We start from the raw sequence: 9,530 nt of genomic DNA, 5'->3' as shown, positions 1-9,530 counted from the left end.
CAATGAGCAAATGTTATTCCTGATCTTTTTCTGGGGACACAAAAATGGTATGCATACCACTTGGCCATATTGATGGGGAGTATATTGTTGGTGAGTTCAGGAAGAAAATGTTCAAATTTAAGATTTAGGAAACAGTGGAGGGCATCTGCGTGCTGGAGTATAGCTCCTGAAATTAAGATCCACTCATGTCTCCAAAGGGCTTAGTTGCACAACAAAATTGTGTCCTAATAACCCAAACTGAATAAGGTAGAGGTTTTCACTTTCCATGGAAAAGTGATGTGGTGCCAAATGTTGGCACCTCGCCTCTTTGTAAGCCTGGTGCATTAACACTGATTTGGATTATTCACATTTCAGGAACTCCCAAACAGTTTTTCTGATGATATCAGTCTGTGACTATGCCAAAGGCTAAAACCAGGTTTCTGCTAATGTCATTAGAATTAAAAGCACATACATCTAATGCACTGTGAAGACTATGACATGGAGTAAGATGCTTTCCCTTTGAGTCAGCAGAGATGCGGGTCTGTGATTGTATTCCATAAAGTATAACATATCTTAGCAGTCCACTAAGCAGTCCTACAATTTTAATGCAAAAATCTACTTGAGTTACTTAACTCTTAGAGACCCACCATAGACCCATCTTTTTTAGGAGGGGGGATTGGTCATCTTTAGGAGGAGATAGTTTAAACCCGATGATAAGTTGGGGATGCTGCTCAGCACAGTGTGTCAAGTTCTTCTAGTTATAAATATGTAATAAACATTGTGTTTTGTGAGTATATAAGGGCTTAGAACATTATGATGGAAGTATATGATGGCTATTATCATGCTCAATTATGTCTCATAAGCCATTTTGGGTTGATACCATTTGCCACATGAGTACATTTTGTACCATTTGACCATTATACACATGGGTGTAAACTTTAACCATTTTTGAGGATCCCTCCAAATACCACATTAAGACCTTGATGAACACCAGAGAAAAATCCCTCCTGTGATTTGGTATCAAAAACTTTTGACATTTGGAGATTTCTGCAAGAATTGCATTTTATTGGTGACTGGCTGGGGAGCACTTCTGTTCTGGAAACTGCTAAGAAACCCCGTTATTGTCAGCATACCTATGAAAGCCACTCTGAATGCCCTCAGTCTCTATTTGTAAAGTTGTCTGTGGTTGTAAAGTTTCTGAAGGCTGTGATTTATTCTAGAGGTCACACCAGGTCATTTTACATAGTGGGGTCACGTTTCAAAAAATGGTCTCACTATAATGAAATGGCCACTATTGGGACTAACATCATAAAACATGAATAAAATGGGGCTCATGGATTCAACAAGATTCTCAGCTTTCCAATTATAACCAGTTTATGTGTTTCCAAGACTGTTTAGGAACCCCAGTATGCAGAAATATTTTAAATGCATAATTTTTACGTGAAAATAACACTTCATGCAAAAATGGCATGTTTTTTTGCCAAAAACACCTGGGATTAGCATGAAATGGGCATGTCTGTAAAGGGGAGGCTCGTGGATACCTATAGAACCCATTTTCATTTACTGTAGATATATTGAGGTGAGAGGTCAAGGGGCCCTTTTGAAAATGTTTTTCCATCGCCAAAATTGTGCGAAAAAAAATGTGCAAAAACTGTGGAGCATTATTTAGCCACCTTTAGCATGACAAGATTGGTATGTTTAATACGATACCAATATCTTCACTCTAGCTTCAAAATGGAGCCCACTACATCACAACCAAGACTGCAGTATAAAACATGATCATTCAGAGAGGATGTGGCTTTGTTTTGACTCGAAACCGTTTGCAGCCATGAATAATATAATTGTAAAAGTAGGTTTTATCTATTTTCTTGATGCTGCCACCCACAGATCATACAGTATCACTGTCACTCGGTTTAAGAATCCACTGTGATACCAGATAAAAACACAGAGGCCCTGTCTGGCTCCTAGAACAGGAGGTTATTTCTGTCTGTGGTCGACCTGTAACCAACCCCCTGCCAAGCACACTGCCGGTTGGGTCCAACCAGGAGGTGAGAGGGGAGGGCTTGTGTTGTGTGCAACTGCTCTGAGTAACAACCACTCAAGGGATAATTAAAGATATGGGAAAGTTATGGTTGTTGAAATCAGGGAATGTTAGAGGGGAAGTGTGAAGGAGTTGCCCGCCCATCACTGTAGTTGTAACATTTTGTTTTCTTACATGTCCAGATTGCGGGGACACCGTTATAAATGGTTAGAACATTAGAAACGGAAAATATAAAACATTTTCTTGTTTAGCTGCTTGTTCTGGCTATACAATTAGCTTTTTTTAGCAGCATAGTCTGCGCCTGCTTTATAGTGCTGAGTTAACCGCTGGTTAATGTGAAACATTTTCATGATGGCAAGGTTTTTGCACATCCTTTTTAAAACGTTTCCCCATAATATTCTTTATAGTTGTGTACACTCATTTTAAAAACTTTTAAAACAACTGTTATCTTGTGCTATTTTCCTCCTGTTCCAACCTGAAACCAGATACACTTTACGATGGCTCAGTCAGGCTACCTCTGTACAGTTTAACTTTACAAACACAGATGCATATTATCATAGACACACTTTCTTTGCCGTCTTGTCCGCAATATACAATATAGTTCATATTGTATGTATAAATGTTAATCATAAAAAAATAAACACAAAAACAAAAATGCTAGAGTAATATTGGTGCTGTAGTTGTTATATATAATAAGCTTTGCTATACTTGGTCAAGGACATGGTGAGTTTAGAAAAACATTTGGGAAATAAAATCTTTGAGTTTTAATTACTTTAGTTTGTCTGAGTGTAAAAGAATTAACATACAGATGAGAAATCAACCACAAGTATGGGATGTTTCTCAATAAAATGCTACAATAAATGCATCCATGGATCGAGGATGCATTGCACCATTGTGTTTTAGTCATAGGACTGGTAACTCATCTAGTGAATTTCCATGGTATTTGGATATCATGGAAAAACAGCATTGTTGCAAGCCTCAGCTTCTCGAATAATTGTTGTAAATATTGACTGATTAGTAATCTTGGTGAAACAGTTGACAGTATCATTACTTGCCAATATTTAAACGTGGGAAGGAATGTCTTTGATTGCCCATGGTTTATCCAAAAAAGAGCAAATACAAATGGCATATGGTTGCATGTGTGTTAAAGTGCACGCTTAAATGTAATTACAGTTTGCCTTTGGGCAGCTGTGAGTATGTTTACTTTTTAGTAAGTGTGTGCAATTAGTTGTTTTTGGTGATGTTAATGTGGCCCAAGCTGCCACAGGCCTGTCTTTTTAGCCTCCCGTGGCAACTGCATGTAGCACAGCTTCAAAGCAAACTGGAGGCCTACAGGGATTTCCCTTTGGCTTTCCCACCATCTGCAGAGGCCTTCATGGGATGTGATGGTTGTAAGTACTGTAGAGAATCCCCTGTGAAAATTAATATCCACTTTTACTGCAAACTATTTCAACACATGCAATCTCTCAACATTATTGAATAAGCTCATATTTATTTATTTTAAATCTATAAATAATATATATATATAATATACTTTTTATATCCATTTTCAGGCTAATGATCAGGCACCAGCTGGCATACAGAACAATTTGACTTGCATTCCATCATTAAAGCACATTCTTGGTTTATATTGTCTTTGACTAAATTTAGGTCCAGGTGTAATATGATACACCTAATGCCTTTACTGAAGATAATGCCATGGCAGCCACCCAGACTTTTCACTACCATGATAAATAACTCTACTCTAAGGCTTGAAATGTCAGTGTTTTATAACCCTGCAATCAGTCATGCACAGCCCAACACCTGATACTCTGAGAACTAGTTTGATTAACAGATTCATATTTTGATTAAACTGAACATCTGTCTTTGGTGTACAAGCAGCACATGTTAAAAAACGTGCTTGTGATCTTATTCAGTCTGACATCTTGATTCCGATAGGGCCAGAAATGAGCTGTGTGTTATGGAAGGAGCTGTCTGCTTCGCATACCTGCACCCAAATTACTCCAAATGTGCATCTTATCCTGACCTTCCCTGGGATTCTTTCTGGAACCACCCCAGTGAAAATCCACTAGGAATTTGACGCAGTCTGGGTTTTATAGGAAATACCTATGTCAGCTGAAAAGGGCTGTATAGATGTATAGATGTCACAGTGCACCTAAACTTGATTACAGTGTGCTCATTAGCAGGCACTATCAGAAAAGAACAAGGTTACTCCCGAAGCCTTTAAGTGGTATGAAATCGGCTTATGGTCCTTCAAGAGTGTTTTTGACCATCAGTGATGTGATGTAAGTTAAAGGGGTGATAGAATTTTACCGATTTTACATAGTCATAGTTAAAAAATGACAGTTTGGAGGGTAAATAGGACATACATAGAACCACAAAATCGAATTGACATCTCTTTCCTCTGCAAATCTCACAATTTGAAACTGCCTCTGAAAACAGGCGAATCTGAACAAAGCTAAAAGTTGACGTCAACATCCCAAATCCTTCTCATTTGGCTCTACCTTCTATCTTTGTAACACCCCAAAATTTACATATGCCACTAACTGATCTGAGGTCAGTTAGTCTTCTAAATCTTGTTCGCGCAAATCTCAGAAACGTTATACATTGTTCATCTGCTGTTGCATTACTAAATTCACTTCTAAGACTTTTTTTTATGCGAGAAATCAATTATATAAAGCTCAAATATGGGCCATTTTACAAAAATTGATGGCTAATTGCAAATTTAGTAAGACTGTTTCAGAGTTCAGGAGCTCCACAGTTTGCCGTGACAGCAGCACAGTGCCTGCCCGGATCGCTGGCTTTCTGCCTGGACAGTCAGACCCCGCTGCACACTGGCTGGAGCTTTCTCAGGAGATACGGAATACTAGCCCAGAGAAAATGAGTAGATATCAACAGTTGAGCGGGACATGTGGATTTAAATCAGTGGCGCAGTGGACTCGCAATGGGCGGTGTGCAGAAGCTGCCTGCCAGCAGCGGTTCATGGTACGTTAACTTTTTTTTCCAACATGGATCCTCAGCGAACAGTGCCGAAAGCATAGGGGTGCGTGCGCGTAACACACAGGAGGATGAATAGACTGTAATGAAACTCTGTATCTGGTGCTTTGTACAGTAAGATTAGTTGATGAGTTTATGTGTCGGGGACTCGGGGCAGAAGGGTCATAGAGGGGAACGTGTGTGTGTCTTTGTGTGTGTGTGTGTGTCTCTGTCTGTGTGTGTGTGTGTGCGTGCTAAGCTCAGCCATATAAGGCAAAAAAGCTCTTGTTTCAGTCCAGTCCCATTTAACAGGGTAGCATTAGGGCCAAAAAAACAGCAAAAGAGTCATTTTCAGCCCAACCAATGTTACATACCCTATTAGGAGACCTTAATGAACAGCGTGAAATACCCTATATAACCATTCTATAACCTCTTTAAAAGTCAGTGTTTATTACACTGTACTGTGAGCAAAAATAAGCTGAAAATCAAGTCCCTACATGGGACTTGATTTTAATGAGTGCTTTAATGTTCAAATAAACTTCATCTGGGAAAAAGTGTGGATTTTGGCTCTGAAGAATACTTTGGCACCGAGGGTCAAGAGTCTAATGAGATTGTCGTTATCACAGTGATGGTGTTGAAGTACACTTTCTCAGCATGACAACAGTAGGATGGTATACCAGCACAATTTATCTTTGGGATAAATAGCTAAATAACTGCAGGAAACATTGTGGACAGATAAATAGTAATGGGCTTTTGTTTGTGTATTTGCTGTGCTTTTTATCCTTCGCTTTGCAAAGGAAACATCGTACAAGAATCACTTCTATTTCAGTGAGCTGTCATGGATGGATGTAAAAGACAGGATGTGAAGTTACAAAAGAGTATTGAATTGTCCATATTGTTCTAAAATAGTGTGTGAAAGAGCTATTATAGCATTAAATAGACTGCAAAACAAAGGAAACACTTTTTGTCATAAAAAAGGGGACAAGATAAAAGGTTTTGATGGAGTGAATGTGTTTTACATTCAGTTTTTTAAGGGTTGCATCAAGCTGTCAGTAAAATCACAGGTGAGAAGTACAAAGTCCGGAAATTGAAGCATTTTAACAACACAATACAACAGCTTATAAAAGCTATCAATTCATGATTCACTCAACCTTCCTAAAGTCAATACCTTCAGGCCAGAAGTGTTGGTAAAATGTAAAGTAGAATAAATAGTAATTTTTGTCATCCACTTGAACAATCTGCAACCAAACTAATTTGTACAAACCTTCTTTAATCTCAGATATTTGTTGTAGCTCTAGTTTGGCCTTTGGCATGGTGCTGTCATGACTTTGAGTGCTACTTTACTTAATACTGTATCTAAAGGCCGGGACAAAGAGGGCCGAAAATCGGCCGTTGGACAGTCTGGCGAGGTCAGTGACTCGAATCTGTTCGGTCGGGACTCACCCGGAAATGGGGAGCGGAATGAGCGTGACTAGAGTCTCTCAAAATCTGACGAAAATCCTTTAAAGGGGTGATAGAATGCAAAACCGATTTTACCCTGTCATAGTTGAATAACGACAGTTCAGTGGGTAAATAGGACATATATATGAGCTTAAAATCCCATTGACACCCCTTTACTATGAAAATCTCATATTTTGAAACTGCCGCTGAAAACGGGCGAATCTCAACAAAGCTAGTTGCTTACGTAAGCATCTCAAAATCCTGAACCTTTGTCACAGCCGTGGGTGTATTAAGAGAACGGTCACGCCCCAACATTTACATAGGCTACACAAATGACCTGAGATCGGGTAGTCTTCTGAATATAGGTCATGCAGATCTCTGCTATTCCATCACAAAATTCACTTCTGAAACTTTTTTATGCGAGAAATCAACTATGTAAAGCTCAAATATGGACCGTTTTACAAAAATGTATGTATAATTGCATATTTTGTCCGACTGTGTGTCGGGCTTCAGCGGCCAGTGCTGCCTGGGTTACTGCCTCGCCGCCTGGGCCTGCCTTCCTTCACAGACCCCGGCCTGCTGTGAGCTCAATTGAGCTCCGTTACGGCTGGCAACCCACGGCACGTAATACCCGCCCAAAGTCACCGTTTTGTGGGCTAATGGACTACTAAACGCCGGTGCTCTGACAGAACTCCAGGGCCTGCAGTTCCCCTCTTCCTAATGCCAGGTGTGTGTGAGTGAGAGCGCGGTCAGCGAGCTTGTTACACCAGCAATCTCTTACCACAGGTTACAGTTAATCTTATAATGTGTGTAATTATAATGTGTTGAGTTATTTAAACAAACGATCGGTGAAATACACGCCTCTTGTCCGCGAGTCTCATTGATAGAGCCTGCGGCTGGATGGAGCTAGCTAGCCTCCTCTTAGAATTCCTCTGGAATTCACAAAAATTAATTAACTTGAAATCGGACACCGTTGTTAGCTTTATAAGACATTTAGTTAGATGTTGTATAAGTGGCGTGACAAAATTCAAATTGTAAATATACTTTATATTACGCCGAAAATGAAGCTAACTATCCGTGATTTGTAGCTAGCTACACAGCTATGAAGGGACAGTCGCAGCTGACGAAACACCTAGCTAGTCTTCACAAATATTCATTAACTTGAAATTGGACACCGTTGTTAGCTTTATAAGACATTTAGTTAGATGTTGTAAGTGGCGTGACAAAATTCAAACTGTAAATATACTCGGAATTACGCCAAAAATGAAGCTAACTATCTGTGATTTGTAGCTAGCTACACACAGCTAGGATTGAAGGGACAGTCACAGCTAACGAAACACATAGTCTTCACAAATATTAATTAACTTGAAATTGGACACCGTTGTTAGCTTTATAAGACATTTAGTTAGATGTTGTATAAGTGGCGTGACATGTGTGTAACATGTGGTAAGAGATTGCTGGTGTAATAAGCTCGCTGACCGCGCTCTCACTCTCACACAACGGGCCATTTAGCTAGCAGGAAGAGGGGAGTTGCGACACACAGTCTTACCATATTTGCAATTAGCCATCAATTTTAAAACGGCCCATATTTGAGCTTTATATAGTTGATTTCTCACATAAAAAGTCTCAGAAGTGAATTTGGTAAGGAAACATTGCAGTGTCTGGAATATGAGATTCTGTCGCTTCTCTAATGTGTGTGTATTGGGGATTCGCTCAACCAATCAGCGCGCGTCTCTAATGTGTGTGTATGGCAATTCGCTCAACCAATCAGCGCTCAGCTCATCTAAATATTCACGAGCATACCATATTTGGAAGAAAAGCTCTTGTTACAAATAGGGCCAAAACACAGGGATGCATAAGGGCCAATAAAATATCAACCAGGCCATTTTCAGCCCAACCAATGTTACATACCCCATTAGGAGACCATAAGGAACAGTGTGAAATACTCTATATAATCATTCTATCACCCCTTTAAACTGACCTTTGTTGAGCTGAAATGAAGACAGATTCAGCAACTGCATGGCCTATTTCTCGCTTAAAATGTTTTCAGAAACATGTTTCAGTGAACTATTTTAGTACAATATGAGATCGTATTCTGAACGAGCCGCCATGACAGTCTGGCTTTGAATTTCCGGAGAAAACAAACCCATGTGACGCGTTCGTCCAATTAGCTGCCGGTTTTCATTTCTTGGACAACAATACAGAGTAGCGCCGCCTGCTGCTATGGAGACGTATTACATTTCTCAAGTCGGTGTCGCCTGAGTGTGTCGCGAGGCAGTTTTTTGGACCTCGGGGACCCGACTGATCATCTCAACTGGCTTTTCTATCAACGGCTGGCCGTCTGGCTAGTGTGTCCCGGCTATAAGATGAAATGATGTATCTAAGATGAAATGATGTAGAACAGTGAATAAAATGGCTGCAGTTATTCTTTACCATCAGTGAAATAAATGGAAACACACCTGGCAATCATACAGTAATCAATATTCCTTTCATGCCCTGGTATAACAGCCTTGATGTTGGGAACGAGAGTATGGAGTTCACATTGACAGCACAGCACTGAAGGCTGGCATTACTCCTATTTGAGATTCAAGGCTTATGGTACACATGTCCCTACAATACCAACACTGCAGTGTACACCAACATTACAGCCGTTATCATGTTTAGGTTTTTGTTCCCTAATGCTAGGTCATTCATTCTACTATATTAATTAATTACTACCAAACGTTAGTTTAACATCTCATCATTTGAAGGAGTTATTGTTAAGAACCATGTAACACAGCTGAATCCTCATTGACAATCTTCCATTGTGGTAATGGAAGAGATGAGAATGACTTTTTCTACCCTTGGGGAATGTGCGGCTCCAAATTACAGCGATTCTCATCTAGAGGGGGAGGCCTAGAATGAAATTGTGCAATGTTTGGCTCTGTGTCACAGAAATTACTCATCCCACTGTCACTAAGCCTAAGTTTTTCACATGAACACAAAACAAACTATAAGTAATAGTATGCAGTACAGTAGAGTATATATAGGAACTTGATCACTTTGTTTTTCCATGCGCTACTTTATATGGGCAATTCATATCCATGTATTTATT

Source organism: Perca flavescens, chromosome 15 (assembly GCF_004354835.1).
Source record: "Perca flavescens isolate YP-PL-M2 chromosome 15, PFLA_1.0, whole genome shotgun sequence".
In the NCBI taxonomy this organism is placed as follows: Eukaryota; Metazoa; Chordata; class Actinopteri; order Perciformes; family Percidae; genus Perca; species Perca flavescens.
This window is presented reverse-complemented; position numbering follows the sequence as displayed.